At 42.6% G+C, this 22,798-nt stretch overlaps 1 protein-coding gene across 1 annotated transcript in view; it reads left to right on the top strand.

Moving 5' to 3' along the window:
• Window positions 1–17,197: 17,197 nt before the first annotated feature.
• Window positions 17,198–22,798, top strand: part of SSX2IP (SSX family member 2 interacting protein) — a 28,275-nt gene continuing 22,674 nt past the window's right edge. The window contains exon 1 of the mRNA XM_068690627.1: window positions 17,198–17,301. The gene's annotated coding sequence lies outside the window, so the exon portion shown is untranslated. The remainder of the gene's footprint in view (window positions 17,302–22,798) is intronic.

Raw genomic sequence — 22,798 nt, 5'->3', positions numbered from 1 at the left:
GACATTGCAAAGGCATATCATGCAAATGTTTGTGTCCCTAGAGCTACCTGCAGTGCACAGTTTGTGTTAACCAGGCCAAAACTCAGTATACAAAGCCAACGGAAAATAAAATGCTACTTCAAAATAAAATGCTTGTTTTGTTTCCTGTTTGGGTGGTGACTGAACGTTACCTGGCACCACAGCCAGCAGTAAATGGCTGCTGCTGCTCATACTTGTTTCCATGGAGCCACCAGAGCTGAGACTGATTGAACTGTAAGTAACATAAAACAAGGCTTTCCCATCTTTATTTTTATCACAGAGGGATTTTTGTTTTAATAAAATTGCTATGTTTATTGGCAACACTAGCCGGTGTAATACTTGGTTGGTCAGGGTCTTGAAGAGAACTTCCATGAAGGCCTGGGACACCTGCAGCAGTAGAGAAAGCACGAGGTTTCTCCTGCAGTCCTTGGGATTTGAACTGCAAAACAGTTGTGGACAGTTTCTCCAGGTAAGCAGGAAAAAGTGAATCCCGTAAAAAGGTAAAGGACAGCATTGCTTGTAGTATTCCTTTGACAGTAGATTCGCATTCTGGGTGAAGTCCTGAGAGGTGTTAACAACTGTTCTGTAAGTGAAAGGATTTGAGGTCTGCACTTCTAGTCTTCGTGCCGTCTCATTTAAAAACAAAACCAAACAACCAAAATATGCCCCTATGCTTCTCCCTGTGTGTGTGTGTGTTGGGGGGGGGGGGGGTGGAAGCTCTGTAAACTGGTGTTCTGTGAATAGCACTTCTTGCACTGTGCCATGGCCTCTGTTCTGGCATGATGCTTCCCTTGGAGAGCTATCAAACCGTCTAAACATCCAGCTACTCATATAAGGGAATTTCTTTTTAACTCTGTAAATATTTATCATAAGAGTTTGTCTCAAGGAAAACATTATTTGTACTTGAGTTTTTTTTAAAAGAAGATGGAGAAGGCATGTTCTATGGGGTTTCCCCGTTTCCCTTTTCAGTAATAACCCAAAAAAAGGTATCAGTATTCTCTGACTCTGCATGTGTCTGCTCCTACTTACATATGGCAGTGTACTGATGTATGAGATGAAACATGTTTTTGGGGAGGGCTTTAGACTGAACACACACAGGAACTCTAGGAGGTTAATTCCTAGGAGAGAGAGGAAGGCAAGTGTAGAGTTGGCACAACATTGCGTAGCTACAAGACTGTGTGTGTTCCTGGTGATGCTGGAGGCCTTTCTGTCTCAGGGAGACCCTTGAGAGCTGCTGTATTAAGTAGTGAGCAGGTATTTTTAATTCAATGTGTTCACAGAAATTATTGAGAACCTTTGTGATGTCTCCTCCTGTACCCAGCTGCTTGTCTCCCAGACCAAAGTTGCTCTTCCAGTTGGTTAATAGGTGTAGGAAGAAACATTCCGTGGCTTTTCTTAGGCTGAAGAGAGGCTGGGAGAGTCCTCCATGGTTAGCTCTCCCATGAAGTCCACGTGGTCGTGCTCGTTATAGATTGTTATAGAGATGCCTTTCAGAGAATTGCTATCAAAAGCTCAAGCAACGTAGCTTTATTTTACATGGTAGATCTCTTAAACCTTTCTGCATAAGCAGCTAGACTGGTCATCGTTTACTAACTGTGCGTGGGAGAGATGTTTCTCTGCCAGGATCTGCACTGTCACTTTGACCGAGGTGGGGTGGGTGATGGGGCTGTCTGGGAGAGCAGCCAGACTGCTGCAGCCTGCGTGGCACTGCTTCTGTGGCTCTTTTACCATGGCTGTTTTTTCTTTCTTTGTACTTCTGTGGTTAATTTTTTTTTTTTTTTGGTTGTTTTATTTATTTATTATAGTAATCATTGTGAAATGGTGAAATACAACGGAATTTGTATGTATGGCAGTTTGTGCATGTATTTGTGAACTGCAATAGCTACTGCAGCTCTGTGAAGTTATGCTGCCCTTCCCTGATCATATACATACTATAAATAGTTATACATAGCTTTTTTTAAAAAACAAACAAACAAACAAAAAACTCTTCTAAGTAGCAGTTAAAAATGTGAGCAATGACACTACTATGATTCTTCCATGGTTTTAGTGAACAAAACCATTTGTTAAAACGGCTAGGTTTTAGGTTTTAGGCCTAAACTGCAGGTTAATTGAAGCTGATGGGGAAGGGTCAGTTTAGGCTTGCCATATTTTTTACACTTCTTCCCTAGAGTTCTAGCTATTTTGGCTGCTATCCTAGAGAGGATGCAGTGTGGGGTAAGGCTCTGGTCTAGCCCAAAGCAACTGCTGCTTGCAAGACTAGACCCCAAAAGTGGAAGTACTGAAAAGAAGAAGGCAAGTAAATTTTGTTTGTTAGTATGTAAGTCTAAAGAATACTTCTAACTTACATGAAAGAAGTAATTTCACTTTCCCCCTTGCACCCACTCCCCACTTATGCTGGTGCAGCCATTTGTGAGGCCAGATGGCGAAGTGCAGCAGGTAACCAATCCCACTGAAAAATAACTCTGGTAACGTATGCTGGTAGTAACTAGAGAAGAGTTTCTGCTTGCCATTACCTAGCAGCTGAATTATTTCATTGGCCTGTTATATAGTCACACAGATAACTTGTTTTCTGGAATTCTTTTTAAAACAATCCTCCTTGAATTCTGTGTTTTGCAGTGAATATGCATGCTTGTCAGGGGAAAGGGGGAGAAAATCCCTCATGAAATAAGGAATTAGGTCATGTTAGGCTTCCTAACCCCCTCCCCACCAAGGCCTTTCAGAAGATAAGGAATTTAAACACTTCTGTGCTTTGAGCCATTCTTCAAAACACCCTGCTTAGCTTTCAAGTAGTAATTGGTCCCTGTGCTTCGTTTATGCATCTTTTTATACGATGAGGGTGCTTTTTCACTGCAGCAGGCAGAAGCATCTGCTTTCTCCCAACCTATTTAGAAGTGCTGTTTTACAGCCTGTAAATATGGTAGTTTGGATCATCTTCTGTAAGTATCTAAGTGTGTTTTTCTGTGTATATTGAAATAAATTATTTTCAAGCTAACCAGTGCTATGTTTACCAGATAGTTATGTTAGAATTTTTTTTTATTTTTTTATTTTTTTTTGTGAACTAGACTTCACGCATTTCTCTACACTTAGGGCTTTGATGTACAACCCTCTCAGGAAATCAACATGCACAATAACAAAAGCACAAATCACTTATTAATCGGTTTACACTAATGTCCGTGTTTTAATTTAAACAGTAGCTTCACTGAAACCATGGATACAGTCTAACTTCTCCAAAAAATACTCCCCTGCATATCTGTAAGCCAGGAGTAAGTCAGCCTACTTAACTTCCCTGACCTTTTTAGTTTTGCTCGCTTGCTCTGATATATATATGAAAATAAGGAGGTGATGTTTCTGAGCAAAAGTGGATTGCTTAGTGTTTCGGACGGTGATGATCTGGGGATGTACTTCTCATTTAGGGAGGTCCTTTCACTTTTCTCCTAAACCTCCTGTGGAGGAGATGAGATTGTGGCTTGGAAGAGCTGGTGCTCTCACCAAGTCTGGCATTTTGTACGTGTAATGGTTAAGAATATGTATCTACTATCTTCACCCCAAATGTTCTTCACCCAAGATTCTCCTGCATATGCTAGACTCTCACAGTACTGCAGAGTTAATTTTATCTCCATCTTCCATTTGTGTTTACGCAAACAAACACTTTGGTGTGTTGGCTTTAATTAGGTCTCTATTAGAAATACGTTATGTTACTAATGGATGTCAAAACGCAGGGGAGTAAAAAGGCTTGACCTCCAGAGATGGAAATGTTATTAATGCTTAAATGATTCTATTCAAATTCTGGTTAACGCATCAGTTGTTATGAATGTCAGTGTGTTTGTGCAGTGTACTTTGTGATACTGGACTGTGATTTTTCCCACAGGTATAAATGAGTTAATTTAATTAGAAATGCAAGGGTTTGTGCCTGTAGGGATAAAGGGCCCATAGACTGTGAATTCATATCTGCTCACACATGTGCTTAGCTGTAATTTTTGCACAGTTGTGTTGCTTCCAGGAGAACTTTCATGTGAAAGGAGCCAAGCATGTGTCAGCATTTGTGAGATCAAGACGTTTAATGTCTGGTTTGGGCTTTAAGTTTCTGCTATATGACAAACGTTCCCATTGCATTGTTACCAACAGGCGCAGCAGTAGAAGGCTGGATTGGCCTGTGCACTAATCCCACCCCCAGACACAACTGTTGACTTTAAAGAGGAAATATTTGGGCCCATAAAGCAGAAACTTGCAATGTTGGATTATGTCCAAAATTTGACCTACACTGTTTTGTCCCATTTTCTCCTGTATAATCTCTTTGCACAGTCTATGTAATTTTTTGTGTTCTGCTTTGTTCTTCAAAGCACAGATTAAACCACGCTTTTCTCTAAACAGATAAATTCCAGCAGTACTAGATCCTAAAGCAACTCTCCAATTTCACAGACCAGAGAGCCACAAGAAGAAATAGATATGGTTGAGCAGACATTTTCATCATGTTTTTTTGCAAGGTCAGAATACTGACAATAACAACAAAAAAGTAATGTTTGCATACATTAGTTAGATGCTGGAGAACAATAAATACTTTGGCTAAACAAAAGTAGACCCCAGGCATATGATTGATTTCTACAATTAACACATTGGGAGTCTTAGGCTGTTAACCAGGGAGTTTTCTGAAGAGGAGAACTGAAGAAATCTTTTTTCTGATCAACTTCTCTGAACCACGGTGTGACTGCAGTATGTATGCAGCCCCTCTTGGGCATGAGAACCCAGCGTGGGGCACAACATGCTGAGCCCTTGCCCTGGCAAAGCTCCCACCCACATCCATGGGCTCACGGGACCTCTGCTGAGTCCCAGGAATGGGGCAAAGCCTGGGGCTGGAGCTATGGTAGCTGAGCCCAGCAGGAGCTCTGACCAAAGGCTTTCTTGCAAGTGTTTGTTTATATATGTGAATTCTGAAAGCTCTGTGTCCAGCAGGAGAGATTTGAGTGAGCCAGTGATCATACCTTTGTTGACATGAGGGAACTGTAGGGACTGCAGCCAGTCACAGGAGATCCCCAGTACACAGGGCTACTCATCTTATTAACTAAACCTGATGCTATCAACTTTTCTTTGGGTTCTGCTGCTAAGCTGTTCAGCTGACAGTTGTAGTTTCCTGCTCCTCTTCTCTGAATGGAAGTGGAGTGGGCCAGCCCATGGTGCTGGTGGGATTTCACAGCCTTGGGTGCCATGTCCAGGGGCAGCAGGACCAGGGCATTCAGTGCCTATGTACCAGGGTTGTAAGCAGGGCAAAAGAAGTCATGAATATTTATGTTAACAGATGGCCATCTATCTTAGTGACATCTACAGTTGTCTTCTTCACTGAGTTATCAAAGCACTTTATAACTCTGTCAATAACTGTCAGACAAGAATTAATTCCAGGTCCACTTCTTTTTATGTAGGAGGGAGGCTGGAGGGTCATCTTCCCTGGTATTCAGGTATGGTATTTAGGCTGGCATTCTCTTTGGTTCAAGCTCAAAGGAATAGTAAGACATGACATCTCAATATCACAAGGGATTTAACCCAAATGACAGGCTGGGGATTGCCAGACAGAAGTGTCTGATGGATGAGAACTCAATTCTCTGTCCCCTTTGCTCTTGCCCCCTGTCCCTTTGTGGCGACAGCAGTGCGAGCTTCAGACTCGAGGCAGAGAGCTTTCAGGGAGCAAAGACAAATATTGAGTAGAAGAGGTGCAGGGGTTGAGGTAACAATTGGATTTAGTATGAGCAGTTCTTACTTCCCTGCAGCATTCACACTGAATATTTTGACTTGCTACAATAATTTCCTGAGGGCTGATATCCACTGATGTGATACAAATGGTAGGAGCAGGCTCCATCAGGAACTGCCCTGAAGGGCTGTTGATTCACTTAATCCCACAATGAGGACTGAAGGAGTTATTATGTCAAAAGGCAAACTGGGTGCAAATATTTACATCGACATGCCAAAGATGACACACCCAGCCCAGCAGATTTGGTTTTTGCTAATGCTTTATTTGATCCCTATATTTGGCTGGGAGACAAGCAATGCTTTTGTGATGTGCTACTTTTATGAACAATAAACAAAAAACATTCTGTGTGAGGAGCTGGCACTGCTGTGTTCTGCACCTCTTTCTGTGCACCTGCCTTCTGCATAGGTTAAAGAGGGAGACATCGCTGTGAAAGTAAGGATCTTGGGGTTCCTAAGATGTGGCAGTGGCTGGGGCTGCCTGTGCACCAAATGCAGCTGGAAGCTTCTTACATTTCTTTATTTATTTTATCTTATTTTATTTTATTTTATTTTTTATTATTATTATTTGGAAAGGAGGAACAGAGCCGGGCAGGCAGCCTTGCTGACAGAGTTCTGGTGGTACCGCTCAGCCAGGGCACAGCAACAGCTTGCACCCCTGCTCAGGTTCTCCATCTCCATCCTCTCTGGAGAGCTCACTGGCACTTATATGTCTTCCAGGTATGAGGTTTAAAAGTTGTCCCAGTAGTTTTTTAAGGGCTGTTTTTGACATTGTCAAAGTTGAAGCAACTGGAGCTTTCTTTGATCCAGGAGCTGCAGTTGACTCAGCTCTGCTTTGCCCAGTTTTATTTAAAGCCCATGACTACCACTTCTGAAATGTTATTTGTGAATGCTATAGCATTACATTATCTGCTTTTCCATCTGTTAAATGCCATGCTTCCAGCAGCAAAAATACTACTGCCTGACAGTAGCAGCTGCGAAAGGTCTTATTTAGAAGTCTTCTTCAAAGAATAGTAAAACCCGATTGTCAGTAAAGATAAGCCAAGTTTTGTTACAATAGAGCTTTCTTAGATGTGATTTTAGGAATGTTGCTATTTATAGTAGCTCTGGATTGTTGCTGATGCACGCTAGGGAGGCTGTACATATCTATGCTTGTAAACACAATTATTTGCTTATTCCTGATTTAAACAATGCGATGTTAGTGTTTACAGCCCACATACAAATATATACCCTCTGCATAAATCTGGCCTCGGCATCCCCCGTGCTTGTTCCCAGCCCTGGCCTACAGCACCTCGGGCCAGGCCGCTTCACACAGGATGTATGAAAGCAGTGCCTGGGCCAAACCTGCCTCCTGAGCAACTTCATGGCACACCCGAAGCCAGACAACAAGCAGGGCTCGGGAGCCTGGTGCTGCCCTGAGCCATGTCCTGGGCAAGCTGTGGCCCAGCACGGCCTGGCCTGGCCTGCAGCCCTCCCCTGGCCATGGCATTGTTGGGCCTTGGGCAGGGGCAGGCGGGCGTGGGGTGATCTGGCTTTTGGTGAGGCCTCTGGGCACCTAAATACTATCAGAGCTCATGGTGACCTGACCCAGCACCAAGGAGGATCGATGAGGAGCTGCCAGCCATGGCACTGGGCTTTGACAACCATAATCTTGGGGCAGAGGTGGAGGGTGGGAGAGTGCGGGGGGCAGAGGTTTGTTATGCGTATGGGAGAAAGTGCTACCACATGGAGCAGCAGTTGTGAATCTAGGGTCAAAGCAGTGCATTAAAGCAGACCTGTGAAAGGCTAGTGATTCCTTTGTCTGGGCATAGTAGGAGACTTTTGTTTGAACCTGAACTTGGATCTGGGAGAACAGCATCTGGGAGAACAGCTTTTTTTTTTTTTTTTTTTTTTTTTTTTTTTTTTTTTTCCAGTGGCTCATGGCAATCTGAGAGGAGTTTCTTTTTCTGAAGGCTGATGGTAAAGCATGTTTTCAGGCCATTTTCTATCCTATCCTTGTAAGAATTGAACACTAGTGCTGGGCTGTTGCAGACAGAAGAGAAATACCAGTGCCCTTCAGTGGGATGTTACTGGGACTCTTGCACAAGCAGGACGGGAGGCAGTTTTCTGATGTGGCTTGGCAGTGGCAGGCTGCATGCAGGACACTGGGCTGAACTTTCCGGACAAACTGGGAAGTGTCTGGAGGACAGCAGCACAGCTGGTGGCTGTACAAAACCTGACCTCCCAGGAAGGCTGAGGAACCTCACTGGACAGTAGACCTGCGTGATGAGGGAGGACAAACACCACTGATGGGTGGTTTGAGAGGAGAGGAGATGAGTGTGTGTGGGGGCATCCAGGTAGGGATGGTCTGTCCATTTAGCAGCATCTTCCACTTCTTCCAGCATTGTGTTCTGGGGTTTGCTTGCATTAGTGCAGATACCTGGTCAGGGCTGTGAAACCTTCACTCTCCTTGCTTTGCAGGCTCTGGCAGAAGAAGCCAGTCTGGCAGCGGCAACACAAGTCTTCACAAACACCATTTCCAAACTCCACCTCAGTTTTGCTTCTGGTCCTGAGCAGGTAATCTCTGCAGACAGTAAGGTGACGACTCCTGTCCCCCTCAAATGGATTAACAGCTAATTCTCTTTCCGGAAGCAGGCTGAGGCTTCCGTGAATGGGGCTGAAGATCTGCGAGGGATGTTATGTTGCTATTAAAAAGGCTACTTGAAGGATAAACTATCCTGGCCCACATGTAAATATTTGCAGTTACAGACAGGATCAAGACTAACTGGAGAAAAATGTGAAAGACTCATGAATTGATGTTGTCTGTTAGAGTTTGCTTTAGTGAGATGAAACAACTTTTAAAATAATTTCTATGGCAACTGCAGCACAACAAAACCAACTCAGTAACTGACCCGTGCTGTAAGGCAGGCTAGTCATTGAGCCTCAGTTGCTGCAGGCATTTTTGCCAAAGTCCCAGCTCTTTCGTTGCCCAAGAATTAAAAAGATAGAAAGTTATGGAAATGAAAAAGTAGTTACAGCAGGAGGAATATAGAGAAATAACCTGTTTTATTATTAAAAGATATCTCTGAGCATTCAACCAGTTCTAGGCCACCCATCAATTAAAAATCACCTCAGGACCATAAAGCAAGCTGTGCACTACACACTCCCATTTCAGGCAGTGCAATCATCACGGAAAACAGCTTAAAACAGATATTAAAAATAGTGGACATCTGGTTAATAACCATCAGGCTTGGGTACATCAGGAAATGAACGGTTTGCCTGTGTATTTGCTGTTTGTTGGCACAAGGAAGCAACACAGCTCATCAGCCCCTCCTTTTGGGGCTGCGGGCTCTGATCAGCGAATCTTGAGACTGAAGTGGGCCCAGGGGCTGCCTCCCTCCAGGGCAGGGCTGCTCCAGCAGTCTGTTCCTGAGCACTTTGTTTGGTTTAATTTTAAATAACTCTGTCAGTGTGGCTGCCCCTGGGAGGCTCGGTTCATTAGGTCCATTAGTGCAATTAGGGATTTGACACAGTAGGCCACTTGAAAAACATTAGTCCAAAGGGCGCTTTGCTGGCAGCTGATGTGGCTCCTCCATTACTTGCAGACTCTGCAGGGAAGGCTGCATGAGCGAAATGGGGGTGCTGGAAAACGTGCTGGAACCTGGAGGGATGACCTCCACCACGAGAAGACCAGGCCATGCTGGTAGGAGGGGAGGTGCTCCTGTGCTTACCTATTTTGAAAGCTGTCACGTCTCCCGGTGGCGTCAGGCTGAGCCATTGCACCATGGGGAAAGGTACAGTCTCCCTGCTGTCCAGAGAGTAACCTGCTGCTGCATCAGAGGGCAGTCGGTGCAGCGAGAGGGAAAATCGCTTCTAGGGGAAAGATTGATGGTGTACACTAAAGCTGTTATGGGAATGTTGACTGGCTTCGGACAACTAGTTTTTGCTTGATGATGTGGGAGATGATCATGATCCTCTTTTAAATTTCAGTATGCAATAATGTAAGACAGCATCTCTTGATGTCAGTGAGAAATGAGCCTATTTATGCTAGATAGAATTTGGGCGTGGAAAACCAGAATATCCATATGCTGCACAGTGTTATGCCACACTCCCTACGTACTTTTCTAGTTAGTTCCTTATAATTCAGTATGCTCCAAGCAGGGGCAGGCTGTGCTGCATTTCTGGTGTTTGTGCAGACAGAAAATTCTGTTACAGGTATAAAGCTGCCAAAGCCGTGACTTGCTCATCACACGTGCCACCCCATCCATTGCTGCATGCTGGGGAGGCATGAGGTGTGCCAGGAGTGTTTTGGCAAAGATCCCTGAAGGGGGCTTTTGGACACTGGGGAAGGGACAGGAGAGCCACATCCAGCTGCACCTGTGGGTTATTTTGGGGGCCAAGGTACCCCAGGTTGGGTTGGCAGTACCCAACAATGTGCTGTTGCCCTTGTGTCAGCCCTGCCAGGGCAGAGGGGAGTAGCTCAGAATCCCTGACTGCTGATTTGGGGCTTGCCACTGATGGCAAGAGGGTGACTCTAGCTGTCAGCCAGAATCAGAGGGAGCTACAAAAATACTACATGATCTCAAAAAAGGAGAAAAAAAAAAAAGAGAGAGAGAGAGAGAGCTCTCTTGCCTGCAGGTGTAAGCCCTGGTTTGCAGCCAGTGCCTCATGGACATGGCTGCTGCCCCTGCACACAGGCACCTGAAAGATCAGGTGACGTATCTGACTGCAAATGTTTGTGCTATAATTAAAATGTAAATATTAGTATTTCCTAGTCAATAAAAATTCCTTAGGAAGACTTGTCTTATGAAATAACTTTAAAAAGAAGTTGCGTGCACACACACAAACACATGCAAAGTCTGACAACGCATTAATAGGATATTTATTTCTCTGTTTCACTTAGTTGAAAATACTGCAGTAAAGCTTAGTTTCTAAAAATGTGTGGACCGCTGCTGTAGGATTGCCAGGCTCACGGAGTGGATGGTCACGGCCAGCTGCATCTCCAGTTGCCATGGGAAAGGGCCTCAGCTCTGCGAGTGCTGGATAATGGCTTCTGAACTCATCCCCCTTCATACTGGAAAAATGCTGGGGGGACAGAAGGTTAAATAATAACAGCATCAGAGCTTGTGGGATATAGTCTTTGTTGGTTTTATTTTACAGCTGTGTGACATCCATGTTTGTCTTTGAATTTTTTGGTCAGATGTAACCCTTCCATTTATATTGCACTTCTGACCACAGCGATGCTGGGATGGGCAGTGAATAAATTCTGCCCAGATCCAGCAACAGGGAGAGCATCGCCAAGAAAATGGGTTTGATGAGAGAGTTGTTTGCTGCAACTAAGCAGGCATGTGGACATAACTTCTATCTGTTAATCCAGAAGCATTTCCTTGAGCCAGTGCCAGTATAGTATATGATAAAGTTCAGCATCATTATGTCGCACATTTATGTCCTTTCATTTTGCTGTGTTCAGCAATCTCCAGCTTTGCCCTAGTTTCACAGGGTTCTTAGCTGTACTGAAAATGTTTGCCTCTAGCATCATAGTAACATCTTGCTAAGCGAACAGTAATGACAAGGAAAATTACGCTCTGCAGATAAACTTGACCATGAGAGTTTAAACTGCATAAAAATTAAAGTTTTTGAGGTAAAATTGACTGTAATCACAGTTGAAATGCAGGGCTGCAAAGAAAGAAAATAAGAGTTTGGAGCCATCTTCGCAGCCTATGTTTTTTGTGGAAAAAAAACTTCTACAATTATCAAAGATTCCAGGAAAACAAGCTGTTCATATGCCAGTCTTAACTTTGGGATATTTTACTAGGTTGCTCTTAAATTTACCTTTATCAAATTAGTAGAAGAGTACGTTTTACTCTAATATCAGCTCTTGAGAAACAGTATGCTATATGAGAAACTATTTATTTTAATTGCTGTGGCTTATTAAGATATGCTCTTAAAATGCTTTTAAATATGAAGAGTGTGTACATCGATGTACATAGCAGCAGGATGATGTGTATGCTTTTAATTCCTGGAAAAGTCTGGTCATCTTCTAGGATCTGCATACACCTCTGAAATAATGCTAAAATTAATTTGTATACTGATGGACTGCTCATTTTTATTTGCTTATCAGCTGTTTTGTGGGTAAATATATATATATTTTTGAGGCTATTTACTCTCTAGATGCCTTTCATCAGTCCTCTATAGAGTTAGAGAGAAAACTCTGTAACCATTTTAATCTGTTTCCCCAAGTCTGACTTACCTATGGTGTCTAAAAATGTTATTCAGCACTATTTAGAATTATCCAGAAGTCTGTGCAGAGCTATGGCTATACCTGTTTAAAAGGATGCCTAAACTTCAATCTCTATACTTAGAAGGTGCTCTGTGGCAGCAGAGGGGATGCTGGTAATGAAGAAAGTCATAGCTTCTGTAGGAGTCATTAGGCACAGAGCCAAACTCAAATCTTACAGTCCTCCTCCAGGCTATGCTTGTGAAACTTAGAGTTATTTTAATTATAGTGTTTCTTTCAGTAGATTTTAGAGGGAGAGAATTGTGCTGTTTTCCTTCATTGACTACTTTTTCAGCCTTGGAGACCAAGTAAAGAATCACTGATGGTTAATTAATTTCTGCAGAATCTTCTACCCACTTTCATGTGTTTTTTGTATGTACCCATTTTAGGGCTAGGACTGCGATTCAGAGCACTGAGCTGGCACAGACTGATGCTTGCAGAATGGGGTTAAAGTTCTCCAAGCTACTGTCGATTTAACACAGTCATTTCGGTTACTATTTACTACCACTGCCAAACTCACACAACCTTTTGCTGCTCAAGAGATACTCAGGACAGGAGTAGGCAGGGATGATCTTCAGGAGAGGAAAGCCAGTGGCAGAGTTCTTTGAAGGGTCTTTCACAAAACTTGTCCTTTTTTTCTGAATGATCTGAAACCTGCATCACCAGTTTTAGGCAGAACTAAGTCAATGGCAGATCTCCCACTGACTTCAAAGCAGCAAGTTTTGGTATTTAGGGGAAAATCACTGTGAAGAATAATGACACAATATAAACACTTCTGTTACAAATGCAGAATGTAAATAACACTCTTTTATAGTATTTATTTAAATCCCCAGGCACGGGTGGAAAACAGGTCTCCAAATAACCTAAATAGTTTGGCACATTAAACTCTCAGCCTTTACAAATATTGGTAGTGTTTCAAAGAATGCATTTTTAAGTGAGCAGTAAAGAGCAATTAGGCATGTAATTGTTGTTTTAGAGACTTAATCCAATTTCCACTGCAGTCAGTGGGAGGCTTTACATTTACTTCAATGTGGACCAGCTTGGGACATTTGAAGAGAAGGAAGGACAAAGAAGGGTGTGTGTGTGGGGGGGAAATCTGTACAAAATCAGCATTCAGAATTTAAGTCTACATAAAATACATACATTTGAGGTAGCAGCAGACATCTTTTATTAGCAGGAAGCATATACTAACCACAACAGAGTAAGATTCTCCCACCCCTCCATCCTATGTCCACTTGACAGCCAATGTAATTAAATTAAAGGGCTGAAACCTCTTCTGAACTTCCTGAAAAAGTTTACTCAGTTTTTCTCCATCAGATGTCACAGCATACAATTTTAATCCATTGTATTTATGTATTTGGCAGGTAATATAAACTTTTTTTTTCTTTTTCTTTCTTTTTTTTTTTCAGTATAGCACCATCTCACTCAGAGCATTTTGTTTGCTGCAGAAATGAGACTGCTGCAGGTGCCTTTGTCATTAGCAGGTTAGGGTCAGGTTCATTGCTTTAGCTGAAATCCAAATGGAATAACGGAAGATGGATGTAAAAGCTCCTTAGAGGTCTGCTGGAGTGAACACTCCCCTTCTCTCTCTCTTCTCTCTTTTCTTTTTCTTTTCTTTGATTTCCTGTGTTCTTCAGGCCTGTAAGGAGCCGGTGAGCCAGAAGCAGCAGGCTGTCAGGGACTGGCCTCCATGTAAGGGGTATTATGGTCATGAGCCCAATGTGAACAGAAGCGCGCCATTCATTGTCCTTTAAATGCATGATTTAAGGGTGAACGTCTAAAACCAAACATGAAAAAACACTTCTTAAATCTTCAGTCAAGCTGGGAAGAAGTGATACAAATCTACCCAATCCAGTGATAATTTCACTAATATAAATAATAGCTCGTATGGAGGCATGATGCAACTCACTTCAGTGATATGGCAAAGACACGTGTGCAAGGCTTTGCAGCAGCCATAGCATTACATCTGGTGGTGAGCACAGCAGCATCCAGACCTTCCTCCAGCCACCTGGGGAACTACACACACCATAGCTGCCATGCCATGTTCCAGCGGGCTGGACCTCAGCTCAAGAAGGCCTTCAGACCAAGTGTAATGTGTGCCACGGCCCACGAATCCCTCTCCCCAGTTTCTTCAGGCCAGCGCCAACACAGCCGCAGGGGTTAACCTTTCAATTACTGATTTACTGCAGCTCACAAATTGTATTTTGCTGTGTTGGCTGAGCAGCAATGACACCCCGTCCTCAGGGAGATGCGCTGCGGGCAGGGAAATGGCGGCGGCGGAGCGCGGTGCCCGGCGGGCCCCCAGCTCGCCGCCTGGCCGCTGGATGCCGCTCTTGTTCCACCGAAAGGCAGGGCCCCGGCCGGGCTGGCTCACGGCCCCAGGCGAGAGCAGCTTCCCTAGCGCCAGCACGTGCAACTCGCTGCGGAAAAGAGGTTATATTTGAAATTATTTATGGCTTTTACTGCGCCTGCCCACCAGGGCTCTCAGCACCGAGCCCTCCCTTCGCAGCCCGGGCAGCCTGGCCCCAGCTGCTGACTGCAGAGAAGCGATCGCAAATCCCGCAGGGTGCTGAGGAGACAGTCAGAAGATCTAATGTAGTCCAAAAGCAGGGAAAAACAACACTAACGCTGGCTCCCCGTACCCCCAGGCCTCTCACGTCCCACCAGCCGAGGGCCTCTTTTGGCATTGAGTCGTGTGTCTCCTCGCTGGGAGGCTGGGAGAAAGTAGGGTTGGGAAAACCGAAGGTTTTTCTTTAAACGCGTGTTTTTGCGTTATCTTGCTTTTAAAGCCTTTTACTGTTCTTAACACGTAGGAATGTGTGTGTGTGTTTGACACCAGGCCAGTTCTGCCTGTATGCAGAGTCATGGATACAGATTGCCGAATTCCTTGCTCTCTGCACGGCCGAGCCTGCAGCTCCTCAAGATTTGCAATGTCTCCGAGCCCCCAAAAAGACACTGTAGATGCAGGACCTGGTGCTGAGGTGTTCCCAGGGGTGCACCGCAGTCCCCTGGAAAGCAAGGGCTTTTCTTCCACCTTTGTGTTAGATTGCAGGGTGTAGCACAACCCCAAGCTGCCATCCTTTTGTGTCCTGTGACACTGAACCTGTGTATTATTACACACAAGTGCTTTCTGTAATTAAGTTCCCATGCTTTTCCCTCTCCTGGAGACAGCTCTCCTACTGCTGGTGCTGGGGGAAGAGTTGTTCCTCGCTCAGGTTCTCTAGCAGTGATCCCAGAGGCCATCAGCTCTAGCAAGAGGTGAAGATGGTGACTGCAGGCAGTGGTACCTTGAATTGTCTGCTCTAAAACTTTGCACTAAATCAGACAGTTCTTTTACATACCAGCACCTTGCAGTAGCACTCTTAAAATAAGTTTTTCCCTTTCCTGCAGGCAATTATTTTTTTTTCTCCTTTCCCTCATGAAATGCACACACATCTCTATTCCTTCATTTGGCAATTTCACACATGCACATGCTAGATGTCTGAAATTAAAATCAACCTTACTTTATTCCAGATGAGGGGTCCATAACCTCCTTTTATAATTGCCTTTCAAAATCCAGTAAGTGTACTTCAGTCACCAAAGAAAGGTGACTATGTGATCTCTGTGGGGACAGATAAAAATGATAATATAATTTCTGATCAAGTCTAAGACAAGTCTCTCATGGTGCATATTTTTCTTTTTCAATTTCTAGAAGTTCAAGTAATTTTGATATGAAAACAAAACCTTTTCTCTCATGTTTCCTGATATTAGTTCTTTTTTTAATTATTTTAAAAAAGTATTTTTTTTTCTTGTTGTTGTTGTTTTTTCACTGTGCGTTCCTTCTAGGCTCAACCAAAGCTGTTTAAACAGGTTTCTTTGGCTTCATTTTGAGAGAACTCTTTAGCTGTTTGTAAATCTGAGTGTACAGTGTAGAATGCCAGTGACCAAAGGCGTGTCTAAGGCAGCTATTACCATCCCCATCCCACAACACCCTACCTAAGATACTGCTTCTCCAGCCTTTCAAAAAACAAAGCTTTGAGTGGGCTGTTGTATTTGCTGGAATGCAACCCCTGACACCAGTTTTACAAAAATGACTTCACTTAAGGATGTTTTTCAAGGTCTGTTTGTTTGTCTCAGTCTGTTTTTAAAGCAGTTCACTCTATATCTTCAAATAACAGAAAAGCTTTCTTAAGCTATTACCCAAGAGAGCATTAAGAACAAGTAACTCACAGTTGCCTTTCCAGTTACAGACAGAGAGCTATTATACTAGCAGCATTTGTGATGCTTAAACTGTGTAGGTATGAGTGAATGAGAAGTTTCCTTGAGTAGGTTTCACATTACGAACTAAAGAGAAAATAACTCACAGTACAAGGATTTTGTCATTATCTTTAAACATTTAGATTTTAAAGTATTTTGCTTCCCTTTTGGTTTTGTCCTTGCTTCTCTTGGAGTCACAGCGTGCAGGAGACATGCCACCTCCTTTCAGCAGTGGCAGCATGTCTTGGCAGAGTTAAGAGATACTGCTCATTCCCATATTGTTTCCCTTAAAACTTTTGTCAGTAAGGTATTTTATTTTAAAATATTAATTTAAATATGGCATTTTTGCAAATTAGTTTCCTTTCAGCTCTTGATCTCTTGACGTACTTTTTTTTCCTATCTGGATAACAGTACTTCTGTATGTGAAGTTTGGTGTAGGTACTCATGTATATCACCATTGCTACACTGAGCGCCATTGATAAAATTGTTTTCTTATACTTTTGCTGAGCTCATCCTGAAATGAAAAAAGGGATTTTGATTTAAGTGACTTCAAGTGGTAAACTCTCCCTAACTCAGACTATACTTCAGTGGCATGACATGAAGCACCCCTCTCCAGAGAGGCATCATTTGAAACTAGTTGCAGCTGAGGACACTTAAAAACAGGAGTATCAGCTGTGTTCACAGTGGATAACTGCTGTTTAATTACTCTGCAAGCAAGTCACAGACCAGCTGAAGGGACACAGGACCAAAATCATTACATTATGTTGGCTTACTGACATTTTGAATTACTTTGTGGGCCTCACACTGAAAGGACTGTACTGCAGTGAAATATGATTCTAGAAATTTTATTTTCCTGAATCTTTTCACTGTATGGTTGGTAGTGGCGCTAGGTAAAAGCTTTAATTCTTCTTTTCTGACATTTGTGTAATTCCTTTGCAGTCAATAAATGATGCTACAGTTAATTTCCTCATTGAAGTAGGACATTTGTACTTGCATGCAGCTTCACTCCTGGTAGCTCCCAGGTCATGCTGCTTCATAGGAGTGGAAAATGAATGGTAAGTTTGTGTGAGAGAGTTAAGAGCGTATTTCTACTGGCATTTAATTTTTTATGATCTGAAATTGGAGCCAAGAAAATAAATTACACCTCTTGGTTGTGAAATGGACTCCCCTGAAAATGCACTCAATACTTTTGTGCCTCAATTCCCATATGTTTAATATTATAATCAAGCTCCTGCTCCTTTTTCATCTGATAATCCATTGGAGTTTGGGTTTCTGCATGCTACTTTGGGGGCTGAACAATGACACAGACATGTTTATTTGCTGACAGTAAGTCTTGTTTTCATGACTGGGGAGGAGGCAGGTAAACCAGAGACTGATTCTATGGATGCCATAATTCATTCTTCATTCACCACTTTCCCCCCAAGTGCTATTTTGCTGCTTTTCACAAACCATGTGGGAGCTTCTCTTCACTTTCCCAATGCTACTTCTTGTTCTTCCTCTTTACAAACACGTTACAACAATTACAAGCATTCTGGCTACCATAGTATTTGGCAATGCCATTTGCTCAAATATCTCAGCAGCTATCCCAGTGAAGAAGAACAGTTAACTGTGCCAGATTCAGTGATGTTTAGCCCTACCTATAGTAATATTTAATAAGTATAAGGTGTTGAACAAATGTTTGCAAAGCTTTTTCAAATAGAGATTGAAGCAGGCATGCAAAAATACTGAGCACATTCTCTGAAGGTGGTGTACGTATAGCAGAGGAAAGGGTGTAAAGAAGAATAACTGTTTCATGGTATGAGTTGCTATTAGGTGCTATGATCAACATTTTTCATGAATTATCTCTGCATCACTGTAGCCCTTCAACATAGCTGAATTGAGTGGCATCATCTGTGCTGCTCCTTACTTCACAGAAATAGTCCCTTAGACTAGAAATAATCTAAAAGATTTCAGAAGTGAGCCTGTTACTGCAGGCATTGTAGCCATGTGCTGTTTTCTTCTCCTCCAAAGGACTTTGGGATAAATCCAATAAAAGGCTTTGATGACTGCAAGCAAGGTGCTTAATGCAGCTTACCTGGTATCCATCTCCCAGAACGGAAAGCAAAATTTGGGTGCCTCTATCATATATCATAGATGAGGTGGGTGTCTACTCTCCTATATTTATCTGAGATGTCATTAAATAGAAACCAGAAGCGATGCTGCAGAGAAAAATATGAGGGTGAGCTCCATGAAAGAGATGAGTGATGTAATGCCTCACTGATACTGAAACTGGGAAGTCCCATTCCCCTCCCTTTTTTCTTTGCTCCCTCTCCTCCCTTGGTTATCTTGTACCGGCTCTAGCATATGCAAACCCTCTGTGAGCCATCTCATTCACTAAGCTGTTGGCACACTAGTCCAGGAAAAAAAAAAAAGTGGATGTTTTTCTGTAGAATTAGTGAGCTGATCTAACTCAGCTGAGGGTGCAATCAAAAATGGGGCAAGCACGAAAGTGTAGACAAATTTGTGGAGGATGAGTGAATTTTGGGAGCAATTGGCTAAGTGACGTTGTATCATACCATGAGGTGCTGTGGAGTTAGCATCCCTCTTGTGTTGCACCTTCTTGGATCCCTGATGCATAGTTTGCTCTCTGGTACTGCTTCAGCACAAAGGCTTAGGGGAGGATGCTATCACCAGGCAGCAACAGCTCATCCCGTGGATATTTTTGTGAATGTTGGGGTGTGCTAAGTCGGTCAGCCCCCTGGGGAAGGATAGGCATCTTCTTATCAGGGTTTTATTATCTAACAGGGATTAGCCTGAAATCTCACAGTCCAAGTGCAAGAGGCAGAGGGACACTGAATATCTTTCAGACGCTGGGCCAAGTTGCTGTCATGCTAGTGGGGCAGGGAGAGAGAGGACAGTCTGGATCACATAGGTGGACTGCAGCATGTAAAGTCGACCTAAGATCCTGCTGTAGGTGTCTGCATCTTCAGAGTGGTCTGTGAGCACTGTGCCTCTAATGAGCCCTGTGCAGGTAGATGTACCTGGTATCTCATTGCATGACCGGAGCTTTTAATATGTGAACAGCAACCAAGGGCAGAACTTGAAACGCTTACCAGTGCACAGCACAACCCAAAGCCTGGCTTATGAGGTTATTTTTGTGCATCTCCACAAAAGAGACGTAAAAGCCCTGTGAGCTGGGCTTTGTTGAGACGCACAGTTCTTACACTGAGGGACAATAAAGGAGACGCAGGCTGCCACTGGCCTATTGCATAACAGGATCAGACATTTTAATGAGCTTCTGGTAGTCAATGGTTCATCAGCCCTCCTGACTTGTAATGAAGCAGGACACTGCTATAGAAACCGCTCTAGCAAACAGCATTTTTGAATGTACTTAAGATGATGAGTTTGAATTGAAATGCAAACACAATGTGGATCAGTCCATCTCTTTCTGAATTGTAGGAACCTCTTTGCTCTCTTGTGCATGTTACAGTTTAATCCTGCTTGAATTTAAGTTTATAGAGGCACTTCTTGTATTCCATTTCACAAAGCATCCATTTTCCCCTAGTTCTTTAATATCTTTCCCATTATAATTCTTAATCCCACTTCTTTTTAAGCAAAGTGTTACAAGGAAGAAAGGATAAATACATTTTATATTTTTTTTCTAGTATTTTTTCTATAAGCTATATTTATAAAAGAAACAGACCTAAAATAAATTCTAAGGATAATGGTCTATATCACAGAGAGGAATAGTGATGTAATAAAAGGTGTTTTTTTTTTTTAAGATGCTAAATTATAAAGTGAGTCTTCAGATCACTCCATCAATTAGATTCAAGCAAACCTAAGTAAAGCAACTATAAATAGGAAAACAAAAAATTGTTTAAGGAGTTGTAATCTTAAAATCTGGGTTACTGCCAAAGACCAGAAATCCATTACAGGGTATTTATGATAAGTGTACTCAAGAGAGCACAAAAAATACTTCTTGTTATCCTCTACCCTATCTCTTATGGGTGAAAATCTCCAAGGAGACCATACTTCACCTACACCAAAATCCTACCTAAATGCCACCTTGGTAATGAACGGCTAAAAAAAAAAAAAAAAGTGTTTTGATTCTTCTTGCTGCGATTTAGGTAGACTGTGTTACACCAAATCCATGCATTACAAATAAAAAAGTGCTGGGCTATGAAAGGTTTTTCATAAAGTAAACCTTGCTCTGACTCTTGTCTGAAAGTATCCCACAAAGACTTCTCTTTTCCTGGCCAACCCACTAAAAAAAAACAAAAACAAAACTCAATCCATGATGCACAACCAAGCGCTTAGGGAGTTCTCTTTTGAATAGCACCAACTTAGGAACAGCTGCTATGATCAAATGGACAAAGGGAATTCAGCAACACCCACACCATCTATTATCTTTTAAAGCTACAGGAGCTTAATCCTTCCCATCGACAATGCCTGTTGTCCCACTTGCCATTTTGACTAACGTATATTTGGTGTAAGTCTGCTTCCTCCTAAGAGTGCACCTGCAGCAAAGCTGCAGTGTAAAAGTCCAAAGTCTCTGCAATTAACCTGAGTCATAAAATAAAACATTTTTTTTTCTGCACTGCAAGGACTGATTTAGTACGAACTAAACATTAAAAAGAACAAGTTGTTATTAAAAATATTTATTACTATTATTGCTAAGGTAGTAAAAGCCAAATCAACAACTGTTATTTCTGGAAGCACTGGGAGCATGCTTCCTACACAGCAAGAATCAGTCAGTTTACTAGCCCTATAATAATTCTTTTTCATCTGCCTGGAAAAGTAATTATGGTCTCCCTCTCAGCAAGAGAAATGGCCTTAATTCCAGTTCAGATGACAAGAGTAAATTTCATCCCCGAGAGTTAAATTTTGATGAGAACTTTGAAAGAATGGTTTTGACCTTATTCAGCATTTTTTCATTCTCAAGTTGAACTTTGAAAACCTGAAATATTGAATGCAAAAGAATCTGAAATCAGAACAAGCAGTGTGTAAGAGATGTAATGGGGTTTGTCAAAGCTGTATTTGTTGCAGGAAAACTTACAGGGCTCATTTTCTTCTGAGATTCCATCCCTTGCTGTATACCACAGGTCATCACTGTTACAATCGTATCAAGGAAAATGCAATTTTTATTGATACAGCCAGTATTCTGCATTACCTCCTCCTTACATTGAAAATACATTATAGTAGTCAATCTGTGTCAGCTTAGGTGAGTAACTGAATTTATAAAAGAATATATAGATATATAATCTATTAAAAATAAATCTTGTTTGTCCTAATTGCTGCTATTTCTTTTTGATGGTAGCTTTCTAATTGAGAATTAGATATTGCAGGTATAAATATGCGTGATCACAGAATTTGGTGTAGTTGGATACGGAGGTGGTAGATAGGAAGAAAAATCAATGAGGATGTGAATGAAGGCTGCAGTCTTGCAAAACCAATAACAAAGGTAATCAAATGCTATTCTATTATTCAATAGATCATGTCAATTCAATTAATTTTACTGAGTTCTATCAGGTAATTTTTGTTAAGATCCTCACAGATTTGGTGAGGTAATGCTAGATAATGTCACCTGAACAATTTCTTTGAGGGGGTCGAAGGGGAGGTATGTAGGTGTTGTAGGCTGTAAAATTGGAGATGTGACTCCTTAAAGATCCCCTCCCACTCCTAGAATCTTTCAAAATATTTTATATTTGAAAACAAAGAAAAAATCTGGTCGAAGCAAAATATGTGGAAGATACGTAGGATTTGTTCATTCCCTTAAATAATGTTATAAGCTTATCATTCTTACAAGATAGCAATAGTATACAGCAGGATGGGAAATGTGCTTAGATTTGTGGTTTATTGACGTTTTTCATTTGTAGTGGTGTAATATATATATATATTTAAATGCATGATTGAGTTGTGCCAGGGGATGTTTAGATTGGACATTAAGAATAATTTCTTCATAGAGAGGGTGTTTGAGCATGGAGGTATTCAAGGGACGTGGACAAAGCACTAAGGGCCATGCTTTCGTGGTGGGATGCAGTAGGTCAGGCTGGTGGTTGGACTTGGTGGGCCTGAAGGACTTTCCTGACACGGTGGCTCTGGGCAGCGAGGTGCTGCCAGACTGGCACTTTTGGTGCTTCCTGCCACCCCTCATGCCAGAGGAGCTGTCAGATGTGGGGTGTCTCCCACTGGGAGACATTTTTGTGGTGCCTGGACAAAATTTGCTCTTGGCGAGAGCCAGGAACTCCTGGTGTATGCTCATTGCTCAGGTCACTGACAGGATATTTAGGGGAACGCCGTGGCGTTGATATCGGTCATCGTTGGTTGGAGAGGGCGTAGGAGAGGGGATTACAGGTTCCTTGGGGTCAGTGCCTTGACCAAGCAAAGCAACGCCTTTGCTTGGGACAGCGCTGAGCAACTCCTGAGATCAATGTGAAGCTTGAAATGCGATTTCGAGCCCTCCAGAAGAACAGCACGTCACGGCGAGGTGCTCTGACGCTTTGACATGCAGCTGCTGACCTCAGCCGCGGGGACAAAGCGCAGCGGCACGCAGCCAAAGGTAAGGGCCAGCAT

This window comes from Anas acuta, chromosome 8, assembly GCF_963932015.1.
Source record: "Anas acuta chromosome 8, bAnaAcu1.1, whole genome shotgun sequence".
Lineage (NCBI taxonomy): Eukaryota > Metazoa > Chordata > Aves > Anseriformes > Anatidae > Anas > Anas acuta.
The sequence above is the reverse complement of the archived record's forward strand: the minus strand, read 5'-3'. Positions and strand labels throughout refer to the sequence as shown.